The sequence below is a fragment of the Bubalus bubalis genome, chromosome 4 (genome assembly GCF_019923935.1).
Source record: "Bubalus bubalis isolate 160015118507 breed Murrah chromosome 4, NDDB_SH_1, whole genome shotgun sequence".
Classification (NCBI taxonomy): Eukaryota; Metazoa; Chordata; class Mammalia; order Artiodactyla; family Bovidae; genus Bubalus; species Bubalus bubalis.
In genome coordinates, this window is record NC_059160.1 from 34,013,238 (window position 1) to 34,039,004 (window position 25,767).

A 25,767-nucleotide genomic window follows, 5' to 3' on the forward strand; every position below is an offset into this window, starting at 1 on the left:
GCCCAACCTCTATAAGTAACAACCAATTTCAGGAGTCTCTGACTTTTGTTTCCTATTTTCTCCAATTATCAGATATAAGTATGTTTTCTTATTCCCCTTTAATTCTAGATATTATTTTTCTGTATTTTTTTCTCACTTAGTAGTATAGGCTGAAAATTACTCTCTATCCATTTATTCTTTTCACAGCAACATGGTACCTCATTATGAGGCGATGCCATAGTGTAATCATGTATTCAACTATTCTCCTATGTACGAACATTTAGATAACGTTTAATATTTTACATTTATAAACAATGCCACAATGACTAACTTTGGGCATGTGATTTTACATTGTTAAAGACATATCTGCAAGATAAATTCCTAATAATGGGATTGCTGGGTTACAATGGTATATATATGTAGGTTTGTTAGCCATCATCTAATTCCTGTCCTAGATCAGATCAGATCAGATCAGATCAGATCAGTCGCTCAGTTGTGTCCGACTCTTTGTGACCCCATGAATCGCAGCACGCAGGCCTCCCTGTCCATCACCAACTCCTGGAGTTCACTGAGACTCACGTCCATCAAGTCAGTGATGCCATTCAGCCACCTTATCCTCTGTCATCCCCTTCTCCTGTTGCCCCCAATCCCTCCCAGCATCCGAGTCTTTTCCAATGAGACTTATACTAATTTTCATTCCATTCAGCAATGTATGAGAATAAAATCTATGTTTTTAACTGTTCCTCCAAATTATTTTCACAGAGGTACTGAGCAGCATTTGAGTATTGATTTATGCTTATCTCTTCTCTCTGACTACAGGTATCATCTAACTATGGTACTAACAATCAAAGAGAAAGTTTACATAAATGTAAAAGAAGAAGAAGAGAAAGAAGGAGGAGCTGGGAAATTACTCTTGGAAAAATATAGTTGGCTTTGACCACAACATCTCAGAGTAGAAATACAGAGCATCATCCCTTTAGAAGCTTAATAAACAAAGATTTTACAGTAGTTTTTTCCCACGGTCAAGATTAAGCCATGCCCCCTTTATGTCCACAAGACCAATAAGAATACAGCAACAAGTGGCAGGCACACTGTATTTGAATTACCTGCTAACATTTCTGTCTTGCATTAGATTTAAATTTTGAAGTGGAGACTATATATTGATCAACCTATTTATCCCAACTCCTTGCACAATATTTAACATGTAACCTTCCTGATAAAAGTGTGTTAGAAGTTCATTAATATAAAAATAAAAACAAACAAATTAAAACAAACCTTTTCCAAGTTCTCACTCTGCCAGACACCATCCTTAACGTTTTACATGTATTGTCTCATTATGTCCATGTAACAATCAGACAAGGTTGGTTTTATTATTTCCAATTTATAGATGAGAAAACAAAGACTTAGAGAAGCTGTATAACTTGATAAAACTGATACATCATGAAAAGAAAAGAGTTGGAATTTGAGTGGGATTTGAATTGAGGTCTGCCTCAGTCTAAAGCACATTCGTCTGGCTGCATGCATGCTTAGTTACGTCAGCTCTTTGTGAACCTATGGACTAAAGCCTGCCAGGCTCCTCTGTCCATGGAATTCTCCAAGCAAGAATACTGGAGTGGGTTGTCATGCCCTCCTCCAGGGGAGCTTTCTGACCCAGGGATCGAGCCCACGTCTGTCTCTTAAGTCCCCAGCATTGGCAGGCGGGTTCTTTACCACTAGTGCCACCTGGGAAGCCCTTTGCCTGACTGGCACTTAGAAACAGGAACCTTCCTCATGCTCTACATTTCACATTTATGTAGGTAAGTTCTTACTGTGCCCTCTGTAAGGCCAGAGCTAGTTCTATATTATGGATCTCAGGCCAGCGTGTCACTATTAAGAAGGGAAAGAAAGGAGGTAGTTTAAATGGTTTCCGAATAGACTCTTAAAAAGCGTTCTGAGACTTCTTTACCTTTTGGCAAACAAAGCTTTTGCCCCTCTGATACAGGCACACATTTATTACACCCTTGCGACTGTGGTTTATGTACAAGTATCCTATTAAAAGAGTTTTAAAAAAAAAAAGAAAAAAAAAACTGAAATGTGATTCCCTTTCCGACAGCAAAAGGAAAAATAAAAAGATGTTCTTTGCCCTCCTGTTCTAATCTGTGTTTGGAAGTCAAGCCTGCAGTTCCCAGAACTCTATCACCAGCTTGTTACATTTCCATAAATCTGTCCAAGAATACAACACTGTTCACCCAAAAAAAAATGTAATATAAACTGTAAAACACATGCACTTGATACCTGGATCCAATTTGCCCTCATTTTGTATATATGTGAAAATAAAGTGACGCTTTAAGTCTTTGAAACAACAATATCACATTATTTAGATAAGTGCCACCAAATCATTATTGAAATTCTGATAGCATTTGCCTTACTGGTAAAAGAAAATTACCTGTAATGCATAGTTTAAATAATTACTTTTAAACAAAAGCTTCTTTTCTACGTTGCTTATTTATCTTTTGAGACCAACTCAGCAGGGCTATGTATTTTATTAAAATTGCCTTCAGACTGCTAATGGCAGGGCGTCTGTTAGCACAGGAAAAGTGATGGCAGTTTGACTCCTATTCCTAATATTGGGAGTTAGTCCAGACACTTAAGAGCCAGAACTCTGCTGTGCATTTGACTATGTTATCAACACTTTACTTGCTAATGATACAAGTGACAGCATTTCAATATGATGGGTCAGACTTAAATAGGAAAGCTTATAATTGTGCTTGCAGAACCAAAGAAACTCCCTCCCCCACACACAAAACAATCCCTTTTATCAGCAGATCAGCTGGTGTTAAGCTTCATGACTGGGAATTATTCGGTAAGCTTCTGTTCAATATTTTCTCTCCTTCACCACTTCCCACCTTGAATGGAGAGCCTCCATCAGCACCTGATATCTACCCGTTTAGAAAATGACAACTGAGAGCCTTCCTGTGGAGCAGCAGTGTGCCAACTACCCAGCAGAAGGTCACACTGATGACTTCCCTGTGGCTTTTATTTTCCCCAGGGAAATCCGCAGCCAGGGCTGACTGCTTGCCAAATATGCTGAGTGCCACAAACCAGCAGCGCTAAGAACCCCCCATCCTACTTGATGGGAAGCAGTAAGCAACTGTGCTGAACACCTGTGTCAGCTCCTGTTCCTGGGGACACCCCAGGCAAGCACTCATTCAGCATTCAGGGAGCGAGCTCCCCTCTTCAAACTGGCATGCCTGTCCAAAAACTTCTCGGTAGTCATATGATAATAGCTATGTTTGTCAGATCTCTGTACCATCAGTGTGTTTAACTACTGTTAAGGAGGATGATTTACATCATTCCTGAGTTAAGTATTTCACTACAAGCATCCAAAGGGAATCAGCACGATGAATGTATTTCCTATTGTTATAAATGTAAAAGTAATGTTCTCCATCACTTCCCCCAACCAACTTGAGGAAGAGCAGACATCGTCTGAAATCTGGATGCTGCTAAGTAGCTTCAGTCGTGTCCAACTCTGTGTGACCCCATAGACGGCAGCCCACCAGGCTCCCCAGTCCCTGGGATTCTCCAGGCAAGAACACTGGAGTGGGTTGCCATGTCCTTCTCCAAATCTGGATGGTGTGATTCTATAGATGGGCAAGATTTAAATCAATCAGCATTTTTCCTATAACTTATGGACAATATATGCTAAATTGAACCAGTGGAAATTCTAGTCAAGAATGGACAGAGGAAAACTTAATATAATTAAAAGATGGACGTGTGCCACAGGTTAGGACTCAGGAAGAATATATGAATGAATGAACCAACAAATTAAGGAACACCTAAACAATTTTCAATATATCAGAAAAGTTCCATAATCCAGAAATGATTATATTCTAGGGGCCAACTGACTGTGCACTTAGTGTTTATGATTTGCAGACCACTCAGGCAGGACTTGTGCAGAGATCCAAAATAAATGAAGAAATAAACCAAAGCCTACTTCAGAACGACCTAGTTTGTCAAGCAGCAAAACTACAAGTCAAACATCAGAGTTTTTTGCATCCCGACCATTCCATTTGGTCTTCTCCAAAATTCCACATGGCATTCAAGACTGTTGGTCTTTCAGGCTATTTCCTCATTCTAAACTGTTCTTCTAAGGAGGCAACTTTTACGATTGTTTAATCTCATAGAGCTTCATCCTCAACTCCCCTCTGCCTGGTTCCAGTATCTTCAACATATCAACACTGATATTTCAAAGGTACAGACTCAAAACAATTCATGTACTTCCCATCAATAAAAATACATAAAGACAAAATTTTTTTGGATTTCCTGTACCAGTGAATTGCAAAACTTTTATTTCAATCACTCAAGGTTAAAATATATCCCTTATTGCACCAGGAAATCTAGCACTATCGATTCCATCTTAGGATTTCTGCTCCTATCTGTCCCCAGGTTTTACCATCCTGGTCCTGACTTTCTGGATCTCTTGCTTAACGACTACAATAATGGCCCACCATCCCCTTTTAGCTTCTCCCCTTTCAATCAACCTCATACTGCCACTATATTAGTTAATTAATCCAAGGCACAGACCTAATCACCACCCACATTCCCTATTTGGCAAAACTAATACAATTATGTAAAGTTTAAAAATAAAATAAAATTTAAAAAAAAAAAAAAAATCACCAAAAAAAAAAAAAAATTAATGGCTCCCCAAGTCCTATTGAACTAAGTCTAATCACTAGCATGAGAGTCCAAGTCCTCTTTACAGACTTTGAATTGTAAAGTCTCTTTATGTTGTAAAGAGCCCACCATATCTTTACAATCACCATCCCCCTTTTGTATATACTCTGTGCTGTATCCAACCCAAGCTGAAAAAGACACTTAAGACAACAGGACCTTAATATATATGTGTGTATATACATATATATATATATATATATATATATATATATATATAATTATACTAATATATGCTAATATATTAATGTATATTAATGTATAATATATACCAACTAACTAACTAACCCCTACCAGTATCTAACATCTCTGCTAGGAAAATCACATGCATCCTTAAAGATTCAGCTCAAATACTGTTTTGTCTATGAAACTTTATCTTTTCTATAAACCCTTATAGAATGCCAGGTTGCAGATCTTATGTAGCCTTTTTGACATTATGTCTCACACTATAATATTTGGTTTTGGATCTTCTAGCTAAATTCACTTAGCACGTGCTATGAGCAAAACACTTGGAAAGATATTTTGGGGATACACTGGAAACTAAGATTCATTCAGCAAAAGGCAAATGAGAAAAAAGTTTAAGTGGAGTGGAAAGTCATTCAAGCAGTTGGATGAACTCAAGGGCCAAATGAGATAATGACTGATAATAACCACATGGATTTAGTATAAAAGCGATTACTGATGACTTTAGCAAAGATTGGCATGAGAGAAGTAGAAGAGGATTGAAGAGCAAAAGGAAGAAAGAAAATGGAGACAATAAGTTAAAACTTTAAGGATATATATAAATATATATATATATATAAGAAAATAGATTTTATATATTCATTTATGAAAACAAAATACATGTATTACATGAATATTCTAATAGCTATATAATGAGAATCTAAGCTTATATTCCTACTTATAGTTTTAAAATACTTTTTTCATGCATTGACTCAGAATTCTAAGTCAGAATTCCAGTATTCTTGCCTGGAAAATCCCATGGACAGAGGACCCTGGTAGGCTACCGTCCATGGGATCACAGAGTTGGACACAACTGAACAACTTCACTTTCTTTCTTTTCTTTCTCAGAATTCTGAAACATTTCTAGTAAACAGTCATTGGGCAGTTGGAAACTGCTGCTGTCAGACAGCTAGGAGAAGGCAACCCTACTTCCTAAATTCCTTTTTAAATAATCATTTTGATTCTTTGGGGGCTTCCCTGGTAGCTCAGACGGTAAGGCATCTGCCTGCAGTGCGGGAGACCCGGGTTCAATCCCTGGGTTGGCAAGATCCCCTGGAGAAGGAAATGGCAACCCACTCCAGTACTCTTGCCTGGAAAATTCCATGGACTGAGGAGTCTGGTGGGCTACAATCCATGGGGTCGCAAAGAGTCGGACATGACTTAGCAACTTCACTTTTCACTTTGATTCTTTGACATGACAGCAATGAGAATTTTAGAAACAACCTTGCCTTCCAAATGTCAACATACCTTTTCTGATTTCTTCTGAAAATAAATATGAACAATTTCCTCTGTTATTCATAAGCATCCTTATTTTTCTCATTCATATTAAAAATGGTCACATCTAACATGATTCCTAATTCAACCAAATTTGATTTACACACCGTGCATACTGGTTCAACAAATGTAATGGAACTGCAGAGATAACGGTAGCTTCTCCTTATGGGAGAAGCAGTGCTGGTCACTTAGCAGGCAAACACAGGTTAAAGACCCTAAGTCATCCGGCTGGTAAGTTTCAAAGCTGATTCCAGAATTCATGCCCTGTATGTCCTATGAAGGTTTTCATTTTTTTAACTATTCCACATTTTCTTCTTATAAATAGCCTCATGGGTCATGTGATCATTACAATAAACCATAACATAATTTTCAAAAATTAAAAAAAAAGCAGAGATATTACTTTGCCAACAACAACAACAAAAATTCTCCCTTACAACTGGAAGATAAAAATTCATGACTTTTATGGACTTACACAACCTAATTTCAGTTTAAATTAAAAACAACAAACAAATGGAATTTCTATGCAAAACAGCTAACCAAAGTTACACAAACTTCTTTAGAAGATACAGAAACTTCTATTATATATCCTTGTCATTAATACACCTATTATGAAACAATAAGTTATTATACAAAACCCAAGAACATGATTATAAATCAAAGGAATTTTACAAATTAAGGACACAAAAACAAAAAGTGATAGCTATACTATTTAACATGAACTCCTTGAACACAGTCATCAGTCAAAAGCATAATCAGATAATGTTGCCCTAATCATTGTTAAAGTTTATTTTCATTCATAATTTATATTCATACAAAGAGTCAGACACAACTGAGCGACTGATTTGATCTGATAAAGAAAAAATTTTTAATGTTTTACCCAACCTGTAAGTCCAAGTGATCCTTAAACCATGCAAGCCACATCATGCCCTTTTATTGGCTAAAGTCCCCTTAATGATCCCCATTTCACTCAGAATAATAGTCAAGATCCTGCTGCGGTCTACCAGACCGTATATAATGAACATCACATCATGCTTTCTCATCTCTTACTTGTCCACTCTTCACTCTCCTCTGACTGTACTTGTCCACTCTTTACTCTCCTCTGACTCTCCAAATACCTTTCTTGACAATCTTTCAACATAGCAAGCATGCTCCGTATACTCGCTCTTCCCAATGACTGTATATCTTCACTCATATCTCTAAACACTTCCCCCTCTCATGCGGCACTCAGGTCTGTGCTCCACTCTCTCCTTAGCAGAAAGGCTTTCCCTAGACATGGTATTGGATAGTCTCCCATCATTCTGTATTTATTCTGCTTTATTTTTTCCTTAGTATGTATCCCTATTAACATATACATTAAAATTTTCATTTTAGGTGTTCCTTCACTAGAATGAAAGCTCCAGGAAGGAAGGAACTTCTGTTGTATGAATGAATGAATGAATGAATGATCATCTTTTCATTTCATCCAACTAAATAGGAAACTTCTCCAGAGACACAGCAGTAAAAAAAAAAAAAAAAACAAAACAATGTTCTTGAGTTCTTTGAATATCAGTGCAAAGTGAAGTACAAGTATCAATGGCATTCCTTATCAAAATACATACTGGTGAAGATGACATAGGATGATGATAGTTTCTTATCTGCGTGTACAATGTTGGGTGCAGAACTGTTTTGAGTTCCACAGCTGTAAAGCACACAATGCACTACATTTGCATCATGTCAAGAAACACAGATTTATCTCTGCTACTAATATTTCCCGTGACAGTGGGAGGCAATGTAGGTTTGTAAAACAGGTGAATTAGACTGAGGCTCTCTCTAACCTTCAAGACTATCAGGGATCTATGAGGTATTTGTCTCTTCCTTCTTGATTTTGCTTCTAAACATGCAAAACTCAAACAACAACTGTGTTCAACTTAAGGTCAGTATATACATAACAGCCAGTGTCCAAGAAAATTCACCACTGTTGGGTTTCAGTATGCTTCTTTCTAATGTTTAGTCCAATGATAGTTACAGATTGAAAGTCAAGAGATGTTAACTACCAGAAAACTCCTTATGAAAGTATCACCCAAAAGTGCTTCTCAACTCTTTAAGAATCACTGCAGACATACTTATAAACCCAATTTCTTGGGCATATCATTGTAAACACAGCTTTTTGAAGGACTCTTACCTAATTTAGCTAAGAGCAGAGATCTGAGTATATATGATGCATCAAGATGCACTTGCAATTTTATCTTTCCTTTAAGCTGGAGGGTGGTATTCTCACAAGATACATAATAAAAATCTGTCTAGTTCTTAATGCTAGAAAATGACTAAATCTCTGAAGCATCCAAGCAGAAGAACTTTAAGCTGAGCTCCATTCTGAATAAACCATTTCACTTGAAGAGATGTGATCAGACTGAAGAACAAACTCATTTATCTGGGTGATGAAACATGAAAAAAAATACTGGTAGCTGCTCTCCAGGAGACCTGGGTGTGGAGACACTAAGTCAAACTCCAGGAGACTTGTGGAAGTGGTAACACTGGAGGGCTTATAAGAGAGGACCCCCAAGCTTCTATAAATAACTAAGCCATAGTAGCAAGACTTATCACCACTGATTAAGACAACCACAGGGAGGCTTCCCTGAAGCAAGAGATCAGTCATCACAAGTCGTCAGTCATTCATGGTGACTCTCAGGACCATGGGGACTGCAGAGACCAACATGGCTGTGCCCAGCTTACTGAGGAGTGTGACTTACCCTAAACTTTCCACATTAGATGACAAAAGCCCACAGTAGACCCTTTGACTATTGAGATTGTTCTATCTACAGAGAAATTATTTAATTAACCTTCACTTTATATATGGCAGCCAACACTCAGTAGTTAAAATTAGCATTAGTAAACAGACTCTAAGAATATTGTGAGTTCTTAGAGGTGTCCTTGCACCGAGAGAATACAACAGAAAAGAAAGGAAACTTGACTTTCATGACCCAAGTGTTCTCCCATTACAATTACATAAGTAATGACATTTTATATGTTTTAAGGTTTTCCTTCTGGAAAAGTCATGGAAGAGTTTTCATTTCAAAACTATTCAAATAATATTCACATAAGATAGATAACAGAAATCAGGGTAACTCTGAATCTTATTAGGTAAGAAAATTTCCTCTGTTCCTGAAAATCTCTTCAAATTACTTTTTACCTTCAAATTTTAAAAAGAGAAGGCCCAAGTGCTGGACCTATTATAGAAAGGCTCCAGTAGGTAGCTGCAACACTGAAGACCACACCAAATAAGCACAGATAAGAAATAAACAAGTGGCAAGAGATAAAAAATTGCAAAATTAATGACAAGAATGATCAGCAAATGATAATGTAATATCCTGACCTGCTGAGTCTCCAATCTCTCCCACTCCTGATGTCCTTGATATTATCTACTTCTTGCAATGCTGAGAAAAAGAAAAAAGAAAGAAATGTATTTAGTGACAAATCAAAATAATTTCAAAAATACTCAGGTGAAAAAAAATAAACTTTACAAAGGGAATTAAAGAAGATTTCTACTACATAACTTTGGAAGAAATATTAAGTAATTTCACTGTAAAACTTTTTTCTAGACCAGATTTATCCTAACAATACAAAGTTGATTTTGCATCTAAATATCAAATAATATAACACATTTAATACTATATTAATAAAAGATAAAACCATATCATCACTTCTATAGATGCCGAAAAGCATTTGACAAATACCAATACCCTTTCATGAAATAAACATTCAAAAAGCTTCCCTGGTGGCTCAGATGGTAAGGAATCTGCCTGCAATGCAGGAGACCTGGGTTTGATCCCTGGGTTAAGGAGATCCCTTGGAGAAGGGGCTGGCTATACACTCCAGCATTCTTGCCTGGAGAATTCCATGAAGAGAAGAGAATGGCAGGCTACAGTCCATGAGGTCGCAAAGAATTGGACATAGCTAAATGACTTTCACTTTCACTCCTCAACCTAATACGGAGCAACTATGAAAACCTCACAACTATCATACTTAGTAGTAAAAGACTGACTGATTTTCCCCTGCTATCAGAAATAAGACAATAGTGCCCACTCACATCACCTCTATTCAAGATTAAAAGGGAGGCTATGTTCAGGTATAAATCGCATCCAGATTGAAAAGGAAAAAGTAAATTATCTCTATTTGTAGTCAATGTTATTTTTATCTAGAAAATCCTAAGTATTGATATTTTATTTTTAAAAGATGATTAAAAGTAATGAACATTATTAAAACTAATGTAAGGTTGCAGGATACTTGATCAATACATAAAAGTCAATTGGATTTGTATGTACTAGTAATAAACACTCCAAAAATAAAATCAAGAAAGCATTTCCCTTACAACAACATGAAAAAGTAAAATGCTTAAGTATAAATTTAATAAGTGGAGGATTTGTATATTAAAAACTAAAACACTACTGAAAGAAATGAAAGAATATCTAAGAAAGATGAAAATGCATCCCACATTCATGGATCAGAAAAGTTAATATTCTTTTTTTTTTATTTAATTTTATTTTTAAACCTCAAACACTGTATTAGTTTTGCCAAACATCAAAATGAATCCGCCACAGGTATACATGTGCTCCCCATCCTGAACCCTCCTCCCTCCACTCTGCAAATTCATCAGTGTATCTAACACAATCTCTATCGAAATTTTAGCCGGTCTTTTTGGTAAAAACTGACAGACTGTCCTTAAAATTCATACGGAATGCAAGGGATCCAGTACACCTAAAACAATCCTATGAAAGAAGAAAAAGTTTGGGAATGCATCCTTCACAACTTCCAAACTAAAGCCAAAGCTACAGTAATCAAGACAGTGTGGCACTGGTATAAGGATACAAATACAGATAAACGGCATAAAATTGAGAGTATAGGAACAAACCTTGACATTTATGGTCAATCAATTTTGACACACTTGCCCAGACAATTCAATGGGGGGCGGGGAGAAAGGTAGGGAACAGTTACGGTATGACAAAAAATAAATAAATCTAGTTTTTGTTCCTGGTTCTTGACAGGCAGCTTTGAAAACCCTTGGAATTCCCTGAGTGATAGGTATGACTTCATTATGCTAGTGACATGACCCTTAAGAGGATTCCCAGACTGCTTCAGGCTGGGGTAGGATATCAGAAAAAGCAAGCAAGTGATTTGAGGGCTGGAACACTGAGACACCTCCCACCCCCAACCCCTGACCTTCTCCCCTACACTGACTTCTAGGGGGAGGAGACCGAGAGGCTGGAGACTGAGTGTAATGACATGACCAATGACTAAGCCAAAACACATCTATAACTATGTCAATAAAAGCTCCAAACAACAGTCTCAGAATTTCCTTCCTGGTGAACAGAATGATGTTCAAGGAGGATGGCACACCCTGCCTCCGCAAGACAGAGACTCTTGCACCAAAACCCTTTTAGACGTGTCCTCTACCTCTTCTGTTCATCTGAATCCCTTACAATAAAAGTCATCATAAGTAAGCACATTCATGGATTCTATGAATCATTCTAGTGCATTACTGAGCCTGAAGAAGTGTCATGGGATTCCTAAGTCTATATCTAATTCACCCTGGGAAAAGTCTCCCTTGCCTGGGGACCCCACTTGTAGCTGTCTTCTGAAGTAAGGGTAGTCTATCTGGGGACCTCACCCATTAGCTTGTGAGATCTGGTGCTAACTCTAAATAGTTAGCATCAGATTGATTGGAATGATGAACACATTGGAATATAATCATTTTTCAAACAAATGGTCCTGGGAAAATTGGATATCCGTATTTAAAAGAATGGAATTAGATTCATACTTCAAAATCATATAAAAATTAATTCAAAATGAATCATATAAATAAATGTAAGAACTAAAAATAATAATGCTATTAGAAGAAAGCATAAATTTTTGTAACCCTGAGTTTGGCAATGATTTTTCACATATAACACCCACAGATAAAATAAATAACAAAAGAAAAAAATTGATAAATTGAACTACATCAAAATACAAAATCTTTGTTTCAAAATACACCATCAAGAAAGTGAAAAGGTAACCTACGGAATGGGAGAAAATATTTACAAATCATAGATCTGATACAGGACTTGTATACAAAATATAGAAAGAACTCTTACAACTCTACGTTAAAAAGTCAAACAAACCAATTAAAAAATAAGCAAAGAATCTGAATAAACATTTTACCAGAATAGGTATAAAAATTGTCAATTAGAACATGAAAGATACTCAACATTAGGTAAATGCAAGCCAAAATCACAATGATATGCTACGTCACATCCACTGGGATGGTTATTTTTTTAAAAAAATAATAACAAGTGCTGCTAAGGATATAGAGAAATTGGAAAAAACATACATCACAGATAAGAATGTGAAATTCTTCAAGGGTTTTGCAAAATAGTTTGGCAGTTCCCAAAAGGTTATAGAGAGTTACCATATGAGCCAGCAATTCCACTCCTATGTTCATACACAGAGAAATGAAACATATGTCCATACAAAAACCTGTACCCAAATGTAATCCCACTTAGAATAGCCAAAATGTGGCAACAGTCTAAATGTCCATCAACTGATGAATGAGCAAACAAAATGTAATATATCCATACAGTGGCATATTATTCAGTCATATAAAGGAATGAAGTATGTTACAACATGGATAATCTTTGAAAATATTATACCAAATGAAGGAAGCCAGTAACAAAAGGCCACACATTGTATGATTTCATTTTTAAGAAATGTCCAGAATAGGTAAATTTATAAAGACACTGAGCAGATGAGCAGTTCCTTAGAGTTACAGGGAGAAGAGACTTGTGAAGTAACGGGGAGTACGTTAATGAATATGTAGCTTCTTTTTGTTAGAGGAAAATGTTCTAAAGTTATATTGTGGTAATATTGAACTTCTCCTTAAATTTACTGAAAAACACTTAATTGCACACTTTTAAATTAGTGGATTGTATAGTATATAAATTATAAATCAAAAAAGCAAGTTTAAAAAATTTCATAGATAAAGCAAAGGCACATTAACACATTAATCCCACATTTAAAAGGAAAATTACCCACATCTGTCTTGAAGAGCCTATGTTAAGATGATACAAAAGATATTTAATATTTTGATAGGTTATTCCTTGACAGATAACATTAATAGCATGTCAAGATTAAATACCAATAATAAAAGGAAAGCATTCTACTTTTAAATTAGTCTACAGAGATTAGTCTTTCAATAGGACTTTCAAGTGTGGCTACTGAAAGTTAAAAGTGGTCCAAATTTTTTGAAAAAATATTTGAATCATCTATACCAGCAATCTTATACATGTTCATCCCAGTGTGATAGTTGCTCAGTCATGTCTGGATCTTTGCAATCCCGTGAACTGTAACCCCTTAGGCTTCTCTGTGCATGTAATTCTCCAGGCAAGGATGCTGGAATGGGTTAGTCATTCCCTTCTCCCGATGATCTTTCCAATCCAGGGGTCGAACCCAGGTCTCCCACATTGCAGGCAGATTCTCTATGGTCTGAGCCACCAGGGAAGCCCACACATGTTCATATGTAATTTCATTTCTGGAAAATACATACTGAATAAAGAATTCCAAAAACAAGAAAAGGTATGCACAAATATATTCATATAGAAATTATTAGCAACATAAAAATAGAGTGAGTCAAAATGGCTAACAATAGAGCATTGGTTAAATAAACTACAGATTATCTCCTTACTAATTTACTGAGGAAAAGAGGCTTAATAATTAGCAGAACCCAGATTCAAATACAAATTCCTTTGACTCCAGCGTCCAAAAGTTTCTAAACACTAATTTTGTTCCAAAATATTAATGTTCTGAAAGATTAATTCTGGTTAACAGACCGAAGATCAGTAGTTTATATAACTAATGATACACACACAGGCTCACATACAAGATACAAAACCAACTCAAAAAAGAAATGCCAAAATGTTACAATGATAGTTTTAGAATAGAAAAGTTTCTTAGTTTCTTTTGCTAATTTACATTTTTAAACATTTTTCCAATAAATTCTATAACTTTCATAGTAACAAGAAGGTTACTAAATAGAATATCAAAACCTTTATACAAAGTGTATACTGCTATTTAAGTGTGCCAATAAAACAGCTTTGAAAAGGTTCTGAGTTGGCACCTAGTGCCCTTTTAATAACCCCATAGTCCTCCCCAGAACACAGACATCCACTGGAGTACTCCATCCAGGTCTATTTTCTAAATATTAACCAAGACTTTAAAAAAATAACTAACTTATTTTTATCCACTAGACACTTTATCTACACTGGCTCTTTACTTCACAACCACTCTATGAAATGTGCATAATTAGCACATAGCAAACGAGGACACTGAGACTCATTTGCTCACAGTCACATGGTCAGCATGTGGCAGAGATAACAATGAGGTATCATCTCACATCTGCCAGAATGGCTATTATCAAAAAGTCTATGAATAACTAATGTTGGAAAAGGTATGGAGAAAGGGGACACTTGTACACTGTTGGTGGGAATGTAAAATTGGTGCAACCGCTATGGATACACTATGGAGGTGCCTCAAAAAACTAAAAATAGAAATACCGTATGATCCAGAAATTCCACTCCTGGGTATATATCTGGGAAAAAAAGGAAAAGACTAACTGGATAAGATACATGCACCTCAATGTTCACAGCAGCACTATGTAAAATAGTTAAAACACAAAAGCAACCAAAATGCCCCAAAAGATGACTGGAATATTACTCAGCCATGTAATTTGCAGTGATGTGGATGGACATAGAAAATATTACACTTGGTGAGATAAGTCAGACAGAAAAAGACAAACACTGTATGGTATCATTTATATGTGGAATCTACAAAAATACAAATGAGTGAATATTCAAAATGAAAACAGACTCACAGATACAGAAAATAAACTTGTTGTTACCAAAGGGGAGAAGGCAGGGGGAGTAACAAATGAGGGGTATGTGATGGCATTACCGACTCGATGGACCTGAGTTTGAGTGAACTCTGGGAATTGGTGATGGACAGGGAAGCCTGGCGTGCTGCAATTCATGGGGTTGCAAAGAGTCGGACACAACTGAGCGACTGAACTGAACTGATTAACAGATACAAACTACAATGTATAAAACAGATAAGCAACAGGATATATTGTATAGCACAGGGAATTATAGCCATTATCTTATAATAACCTATAATGGAATATAGTTTGCAAAATTACTGAATCACTATTCCTCTCTTTACACCTGAAATAATACAGTATTATAAGTAAACTATACTTCAACTAAAATTTCTTGAGGTGCCATCGCCTTCTTGGAATAGACCACATGCTGCTGCTGCTACTAAGTCGCTTCAGTCGTGTCCAACTCTGTGCGACCCCATAGACAGCAGCCTACCAGGCTCCCCTCTCCTTGGGATTCTCCAGGCAAGAACACTGGAGTGGGTTGCCATTTCCTTCTCCAATGCATGAAAGTGAAAAGTGAAAGTGAAGTCGCTCAGTTGTGTCCGACTCTAGCAACCCCATGGACTGCAGCCCACCAGGCTCCTCCATCCATGGGATTTTCCAGGCAAAAGTATTGGAGTGGGGTGCTATTGCCTTCTCCATAGACCATATAGATAACTTCAAAAGATACTTGTCCATGTATCAGTTCCCTATTGCCTTTTCAAGTGCTGGCCAATGTATCAAACAAAGTAATTGTTACTAACATGGATGTGAGCTAGTCAGATTAAACTGGGAAAAGTACAAAAATTGGAGGCACTCTCCCACCACCTGTCACTATCCATTCTTCCTTTTATTTGCTGCATAGAATTTAGCATCTCTAAAACTGTTGTTTTTTTTCTTTTAATGACCTTGCCAATTTTGTTTATTGCTTTACTTTTTGCACCTAGAACAGTGCCTGATTTAAACTGGAGTTCAAGAAATACTTAGAAGATGAATAAACAAATGTATTTAGAAACAGATGCAAATTTCTCTCTTTCCTAAGCTATATGTCTCTTGCCAAATCAAATAGCCTCTCATTTTTTAGTTTTTTACTTTAATTATGCTTCATGGTACCAGTACATGTGAAATCTTTAGTTTCCCCAACCAGGAATCAGACCTGTGCCCCATGCATTGGAAACTCAGATTATCAACCACTGGACCACCAGAGAAGTCCCCGACATCTCAGCTTTTATATATCCATTTCTTTAATACAATACTGCTCAAGGTTGATATGAGTTTAAATTCATTCATTCAAAAACTATTCATTGAGCACCTATTACATGCCAAACATTATTCTAAGCAATGTAATAGTAGCATGGAACAAAACAGACAAGAATCGCTTATGCAGCTCATAGTCTGGTGAGGGAAGATAGACAAGAATGTAACATAAAATATTAGATTCTGACAAGTATTCTGGAGACAAACAGCTGTGGGTAGCAATCTGAGAGGAGGAGTCACAGTTTTAAGCAGAGTAACTGAGAAAGAGGACATTTGAATACAGAGGTGAGGGAGTGAGAGGTACATGTCAGAAAAGGAACTTTCAGTCAACAGGAAAAGCATGCTGGCATGACTGTATTGTCAGAGTGGTTGCAGTGCCATGAGTGATGAATGAGTATGAAGAAATGAGGTCAGATAAGTGAGGCAGGGGAAAGGACAGACTGTGTCAGGCCTATATGCCATTGGAAAGGTATCAGCTTTTATTCCTAGAAAAATTAGCAGTCTTTGGAGGGGTTTGAACAGAAGTAGGATATTCTATGGCTAAAGTTTTTAATGGGCTCAGTATCTCTCAGTAGAATTGCTACTGGCATTTTGGGTGGCCAGCTCCCCTCTGTCCTGACCTTCAAGCACACAGCATGTCATTTAGCATCTCTAAGCTCAGCTCACCTACTGCCAGTAGTAATCCCCAGAAATTCTGACAACTAAAAATGGCCCCACTTATTTCCAAAGCTCTCTTAAGAACAGACCATGGTAGTGGAGAGTCTGTTTTAATATTCCATACTTTATGTCATCTTGAGCTAAAGCGAGAGTGGTAAATTAGAATACATATTTTTTTAGAGATAGGATTTGCAAATGGATTGGATATGAGTGTGAGTTCTGTTCTTCACTGAAATTATGAAGACCAGGTATGGAATTGATCTGGTAAAGAAAGCAGGCATTCAGTCAAGAAAAGCAAAAAAACTGCTATGTAAAAGCAGATATGTCTATATTTTATGCAAAGAATTTTGTGAAATGAAATAATGAGCAGTCCTGAACTGATGGATTTTGTTACATTTTATGAAGTGTATTTTACGAAGGAATAGAGTTAACAGAAATAAACATTAGATAAATAAATGAATAAATGGCTGCTAATTAACAGTAGTCTATTAACTAGTATATGCAATTTGATTATATCAAGAAAATTGTCATTTTTTTTTTTATATATAACCCAAAGGAATGAATTTAATTGTGGGATTTAGAACAATACATGGTGTGTGAGGAGGCAGGCTTTTAATGCTGTTAAAATCCCACCAGGCCCACGTTGCTTGGAGTAGATGCCCTACAGTGAGATTAGACACTGCCTTGGGAAAACAGTGAGTGCCACAACTCTCCTGTACCCCATATGGACTATGAACCACCAATTCCAACCTATGGAGTCAACTAGTCAATACATGCAACCTTTACTACATTCATGGGCCATTTAAGGATTTCAGAGAAAAGCTGTGTTCAAACGTTGTTCAGCTCCTCTTTACTGGTAGAGTTGAGTCATTCTTCCATAGACAGAACAAATGATCGGAATCAACACAATAACTGATAGATGCAAACATACAATTTAGAGTTGCTGGGAGAAGTGTCCAATTGCATCACCACTAGAACCTTATCCCTAGGAGTAGCATCCTGCTTGCTTGCCAAAGTAGAAAAGCAGCATTTTGAACAGCAATGCTCATCGCATAAATCTGAAGATTCTTTCTAAATGTGTTAAATCACCAAACCCATATAGTTAGAACAATTTTATTCTCTTTGGATTTATACCACACTTAGGAACATTCTGCTTCAATATTTTCTATCAATATTCCCTATGATTTGTTACAGGGGAGGTATTTGTATTCCAACAGAAGTCTCTATACACACAGGTACAAATGCATGCTTCCTTCAGAACACAGCATCATTTTCCAGCCTATTGTTAGACACCCTCTTATTCTCAATAACATTAGTGGAGGGGAATTGAATGTAATTCTTCAGTCAAGTTCCATCTCCAATCACCAGTTAGCGAAAGAAGTCAGAAGGTTCATACAAAGGTGGTTGCTTGAACTAAAGTGGGAAGGAACATGATAAGTAAGTACCAGTGGCCGACAGATGCCCTACAGGCTTCGCATTGTTGTTTGAGGGGAAGGACATAGTGTGTCATAATGAATTACCATTAATTTGAGCCGGCGGTACTGTTAGATTGAGCCCAGCAACCCAGGATGACAAACAGTGCCTGCAAGACCATCTAATGAGGGGACAAGACTGCTCCAGAGGTGCCGCTTCACTCAATTAGTGGACAAGGCTTTTAATGCTGCTCTGCACAACTAAAGCAATTTTGATTACTTAGAGCTAAGTCTCCATTTAGAATGTTTTGGAAGCTGAAACAGGGTTTCTTCCTTTTTTTTTTTCCTAATATAATTTAGCTTGAGAGTATCTGAATGGTAATAAGCTATTTGAAAACCAATCACATTATTTCTTATTCTTCCCTAAGTAATATTGAAATATATTTTTTAAAAGTTCAAATGATAGAATTTACTCTAGTAAATGAAATGTAAATAAGATAGCAAATGATTAAGGATATGCAGAGGGTGTGTGTGTGTGTGTGTGTGGTGTGTGTGTGCGTGTGTGTGTGTGCGTGTGTGCATGCAGCACCATGTGTGTCTGTGCCAGAATTACAGTTGGTGAATTTCATTTCATCAGCCAACATTATCAGGAGGGTTGCATATTTATTCTATATATCCACATTTTTAAAAAATTCCAGATCTTGCCTTCTTTGGCTGGGAGCACTTATATTTCAGATCTTTTGATATGGGGAACTGACTTTTCCACTTCATTATTTTTTTCACTATGTCACTGCATGATGAAAAGCACTGATAAGCACAATGGTACGACTTTCTTTAATAACGTGATCATTGACTTATAACTAAAACCTTACCCTCCCAGAGTCTCCTTAGGCTTCCTAAAATTCCTTTCATTCTCATTAGAAACATACAGGGTGCTCACTCTATACATCATTCTATTATCTTCCAGCTTTTTATCCACTATGTGTATTTAATCCTTGGTCTGCTTATACTGTGTGAAATTCTATGAAATTTTACCTTTATAAACAGAATGTCATTAGATTAAAAAAACATGACTCAAGTCCTTAATGAATTATGCAAGACACACAGTAGGTACTCATAAAATTTTATTCCACTGAACACAAATACTATAGATAAAGAAAGTGAACATCAAGATTTTTCATAGAGAACCCTTCTTCCTTTGCTTCCCTCAGATGAGGAGGAACATCAGGATCAAGAGTTGATAAGGAGAAACTATACCTATATCTACCCATTGCCAAAATCAAAGCGAGGGTGGGGAATTTTTTAAAAACCCATTGCCTAAAGTAGGCCCCATAAAAACCAATTTTAAAATGAAACACATCTTCATATCTTTGTTTACAAAATAGCCCACATGAACATGTAGAATCAGAATCATCCAGGGCAGATGCTAGCAAACTTTTAAAACTTGCTTTAATACTTTGAACCACTGGAAAACCAACGGGTTGAATAAATAAGAAACAATCAGATATTTTTTCTTCTTCCTTTCCATAGGCATATTTAATTTTCTCAAAATAGTTTTAATAATTTCTACTTTCTTGACTCCTAAAGGATTAACTTGTAAAGCATGTTGAACTCCTAGGGAGCTACTCATGTTTTAGTAGAAAATGGTATATTACTAGCATTGTTTGTGCTGTAAGTACAAATTAAAAAGAAAAAACAATATGACTCAGGAATCAAGTAATACTTTCAATAATGGGTTACACTGTTAACAGTCACAATGACTTAGACACTGGCAAAATATATGCCCTGATTCTGTACCGGACCTTGTCCCAGAGTACATGATATGAAATCACATCACTGATTCAAATTATTGCCAAGGTTGATAAAACTACTGTTGCTTAGTCACTAAGTCTGTCCAACTCTTTGCAACATAATGGACTGCAGCATACCAGGCTCCTCTGTCCTCCACTCTCACAAAGTTTCCTGAAATTCATGTCTGTTGAGTCGGTGATGCTATCTAACCATCTCATCCTCTGCCAAACTCTTCTCCTTTTGCCTTGAATCTGTTCTAGCATCCAGGTCTTTTCCTATGAGTTGGCTCTTAGCATCAGATGGAAAAAGTAATGTTTCCTAAGGCCCACTTGACTACACACTCCAGGATGTCTAGCTCTAGGTGAGTGACCACACCATTGTGGTTATCCAGGTCATTAAGAACTTTTTGTTACAGTTCTTCTGTGTATTCTTGCCACTTCTTAATCTCTTCTGTTTCTGTCCTTACCACTTTTGCCCTTTATCATGCCTGTCCTTTCAAGAAATGTTCCCTTGATATCTCCAATTTTCTTGAAGAGATCTCTAGTACATCCCATTCTACTGTTTTCCTCTATTTCTTTTCATTGTTCATTTAAGAAGGCCTTCTTATCTCTACTTGTTATTCTATGGAACTCTGCATTCAGTCGGGTATATCTTTCCCTTTCTCCCTTGCTTTGTGCTTCTCTTCTTTCCTCAGTTATTTGTAAAGCCTCCTGAGATAATCAGTCACTTTGCCTTTTTGCATTTCTTTCTCTTTGGGGTGATTTTGGTCACTACCTCCTGTACAAGGTTACAAAATTCTGTCCATAGTGCTTCAGTCACTCTGTCTACCAGACCTAATCTGTTGAATCAATTCATCACCTCCACTGTATAATCATAAGGGATTTGATTTAGGTCATACCTGAATGGCCTACTGGTCTTCCCTACTTTCTTCAATTTAAGCCTGAATTTTGCAATAAGGAACTCATGATCTGAGCCACAGTCAGATCTTGCTTTTTCTGACTCTTGCTTTTACTGACTATATAGAGCTTCTCCACACTCTGCTGCAAAGAACATAATCATAGTTTCACTTATTCTCCTCTCTTGACAAAAGGAGTAATATGAGAAAGGGAAAATGTACCCATATTAGTTGTAGAAATTAAAGACAAATAAAATGTGAAGATTAAATAGGAAAGTAGCAGTAATATTTATGATTCAGTAAGTATCAATCTCTTAAATGCTTCCCCCTTCACTTTCTGTTTGTCCTCTAGTAGAGTAATGGTCCAAAGTATCGTCAACAATGATCACCATTCAGCTTTCCATCAATGTTAGTAACTAATATCATACATATTTTCCATCCTTGTTGATTAAATTTTATTTCTTAAATATATATGATATTTGCATAGCCAAAACTGTATATACAGGTAACTCCCATGTGTGAGTATGTATGTGTGTGTGTGTGTGAGCACACTCAGTCATGTCTGACTCTTTGCAGCCCCATGGACTGTAGCCCACTGGGTTCCTCTATCCATGGGATTTTCCAGGCAAGAATACTGGAATGGGTTGCCATTTCTCCTCCAGGGAACCTTCCTGACCAACGATCTTCAGGACCTGGGGGTTGAACCAGCGTCTTCTGAGTCTCCTACATTGGCAGGCAGTTCTTTACCACTAGTACCACCTGGGAAGATCTTAGGAGACTTAGTTCCATCTCTATCACTTCTGTTTATTCCCTCCAACACATTATATGCAATTATTTTCATTAATTCTGGCTTATTCTTCCTGTATTTCTTTTTGTAAAAATAAGCTAATATATGTATTTATTCTCATTTGCCCTTCTTTCTAATGCAAAAAATAGCATATTGTCTCCAATCTTTGAAGTTTCAAAAAAGTTTTATCTAAATATATTCTAGAAATGTCTCCATGTTCATGCATAGAAACCTTCCACATTATTTTTTAGAACTGCATGCTACTTGTATGGACATTCTTTAATTTATTAAACAGGTCTTTTATGAATGGGGATTTAGGTTATTTCTAATATTTGGAATTGCAAATAATGTTACAATTAATAAACTGAAATAATCTTGTTAACTCCTCATGTAATTCTCAAGAAACCACTGGTGGGTCAGGAGGTTGCCTTGATCTACTTCAGCTGGTGTCAACTGATATCACATTTCTGACATGGGAGAGGAGTACAGTTAGGAAGCCTGAATTAACTTTGATGCTTTTACTGGAGCTCAAATTTATTCCTAGTCTTGAATATAGATATTCATGAGTAAAACAACCATGAAATAGTTTTGGTTTATATGAAGGGACAGAAAATGAATTTTAGAACTTTTCTAAATTTTTCTTTGTTTCACAAGACTTTCTTGATATGCTAAAGTAATCTAAATCACTAGAAATCCTAAAAACATAAGAACCAGAAAACATTCTCTTTTGTACAAACATCTAGGTAGCAAGGAGCAACCCTTAACTTTCCTTACATTTAGAATCTTAGGAGCTTGAAAGTAGTCATTGAATGAATGAATAAATGAATGAGTGAATGAATTATTGAATCTACTGGACCCAACAAACGTCTGACATTAAAGCTTGGAAACAATCTCGAGGAAATATAAGCCTGAGCTACTGTTCTGAAGGCAGACATATGTATTTAGCAATAGCTTTGTTCCACTCTTCCAAAAATCAGGCAGCCTATAAATAATGCCGGAGAAGGCAATGGCGCCCCACTCCAGTACTCTTGCCTGGAAAATCCCATGGATGGAGGAGCCTGGTAGGCTGCAGTCCATGGGGTCGCTGAGGGTCAGACCTGACTGAGCGACTTCACTTTTACTTTTCACTTTCATGCATTGGAGAAGGAAATGGCAACCCACTCCAGTGTTCTTGCCTGGAGAATCCCAGGGACGGGGAGCCTGGTGGGCTGCCGTCTATGGGGTCCCACAGAGTCGGACATGACTGAAGTGACTTAGCAGCAGCATAAATAATGCTCAGGTCATCTTTGCTGCAGCCCTGATGTAACGGATGGACATGAGTCTCAGTTTGTGGCTTGAGGTCACAGTGGTCACATTCCCCCCTGTTGTTGTAACCATTAAAGGAATGATGACTAATGGCTTTGAGGAAGAGTAGAAGTTAGACAATAAGTCCAGAGAAAACTTCCAGCAGCAAGAAGATGTACTTGACAAGTGCCTTTGAGGCATCACACACTTGCTGGAGAGACCAGAGATTCCTCAGAGGAGAAGAAGAAAAAGAGAAGAAAAAAAGAATGGTTGTGTTAGTATTTGCCAAAAAAATAAAAGTCTGAGAAATCCCCAAGAGAACCCAGAGGATGGTAAAATGTACCTTTCCTAAGACTGCCACTGATTTTACCTTTGCCCTTGGAGTAGAATGAAGTGAAGTGAAAGCCGCTCAGCCATGTCCAACTCTTTGCAACACCATGGACTGTAGCCCACCAGGCTCCTCTGTCTAAGGAATTTTCCAGGCAAGAATACTGGAGTGGGTATCCATTTCCTTCTCCAGGGGATCTTCCCAACCCAGGGATCAAACCTGCAATGCAGGAATCTCCTGCATTGCAGGCAGATTATTTACCATCCGAACCACCAGGAAAGCCCCTGGTAGAATGGAGTAGAATGAAGTACAGCTAATGTTCAAGGAAAACCCAGAGATTTGAATAAAGATGATGAAATAGGTTAAATCTTTCACAACAAGATTTGATTTTTAATACCAGATTTTGTTATTCACTTGCATCATTTTTAATTCAAGTATCTGACTCCCCTCTCTTCCTTTAGGGAGAAAAAAACCTGTGTCAATGGCTCCTTAAGCAGCAAGATCATGGCTAATATAAGCATTTTGTTATATCATCATCTCATTATCACATGCAGGGCATTAATCGAGGCACCTCATTTAAGGTGGGAAAGAATTTGCTAAGGGAAGATGATTCAACACAGTCTCTTCCGATGAGTACTGTCATCTCCAATCCCTTTTAGGAATAGGTGGAGATGTAACTAATAATAAAGTGTGAACATTTATTAAGTTTATTCATCAATAAGGTAACATGCCCCATTTTTCAAGGGTTCTAAAGTCACCATCTCATCCGTTTTTCTCTGGAACTGCCCTGTCACATCGTGATATGTACATACACTGAATTTATTTCTTTTTTAAAAGGCATCCCAGAGAGACGAGATGTGGACGGGTGTGAAGAACGGATCTGGGGAACCAAATGGGTGCAGATGCCTCCATTGACAAAGGGAAAAGGCATATGGCTTCCTTCCTTCCCGGTGTACCCAGGGCTCAGAGAGCGCTCTAGATTTCCCTGTGATAAGTGTCTGCTTGCGAGCGCCACTGGGAAGATATTTTGTATGCCACAGAAAACCAAGATGTTTGCATTCCCACCAATCCAGGGATAAGGCATTTTCCTCATACAGACACAAAACATACAGTATATGAATGTTTAATGGAGGCTAAAACTGGGAGAGGAACAGAAAACAAGAACAGAGCAGGTTAAAAAAATATCTGGTTTCTCTCTATCAAAATACTAATTAAAATTCATGTTCATGGGGATGATTATACATATGTTTTTGAACTAAAAGTCTAACCTGGCACTATTTTTTGGCCTTATTTTTGTGACAACATTTTTGTCCATATGGCATGAAGTGAATCATTTTACATCTTTTTTTAAGCTCTATGTGTTTTTCTTGTTGTCTATTCCCTCTTCTCCCACCACACACACACTGGCAGCCGCTACCAAGTTGCCAAATGCCAACTCAACCCTGCAAGCTGGCTGCGTAGAGCTATATAGTACTGGCATTTTCCTTTCTTTGCAGAAATATTCTCTCTCTTTCCCCCTCTCTCTCTCACACACACACACCACCAAAGCACCCTGAATATTCCTCCTTCATTTCCATGCAGATCTCATGGTTTCTCGGATTCTGCGCAGCTCCAGTGTGTGTGGCACTGGCTGCTGGTCTGTGCGGCGGCCTCCCCCAGCTTACGCAGTACCTCTGGCCTGCCTTCTCTATGGCACTGCGACAATTAGTGGTTCACTTAAGAACTGCTAAAAATTAATGGTTAATCAAGCCCATGTAATTAATTTAGTCACAGCAAAGTGGAAAAACCAGTATTGTCCGGTTGTCCCCTTTTCCTGCTCTCTTTTAATCATCATAATCCAGGCTCCTGCTTTCTCAGACAGAAGAGTACTTTTTCTCTGCAGCCCAGGCATGCTGCCTGGCCAGTCAGGTCCCGGATGGCACGCGGTTCCTGCATGTGTTGCCTCCACAAGTAGCAGGCGCTGCTTGAGTTTTGTGTGGAAGGGCAGCAACTCTACCTAACAAATGTAACTTTAACAACAGTAAAACAACCTAATAGCTTAGCATGCCAGGGGGCTAATGTGGCGGGCCATTTACTGCTGCACTAAATAGCCCCGGCTTGATTCTCATTGCCAAGTGTCGAACTGAGAATTGCAAGGCAGGAGTACCTCCTAATTCATTAGATAAAGGGGGTCATTGCTCATAGGGCCCGGGAAACTGTAGAAGGGTAAGAAATTGAACAAAACATTCCTCCTTTCAAGCGCCATCA

The 25,767-nt window shown here is 37.4% G+C and overlaps 1 protein-coding gene across 14 annotated transcripts in view; it reads right to left on the minus strand.

The window, feature by feature from the left end:
• SOX5 (SRY-box transcription factor 5) overlaps positions 1–25,767 on the minus strand; it is a 1,156,954-nt gene that overhangs the window by 750,595 nt on the left and 380,592 nt on the right. For all 14 annotated transcript variants that reach the window (XM_045165614.1, XM_045165607.1, XM_045165602.1 and 11 more), the window contains one exon: positions 9,539–9,599. The gene's annotated coding sequence lies outside the window, so the exon portion shown is untranslated. The remainder of the gene's footprint in view (positions 1–9,538; positions 9,600–25,767) is intronic.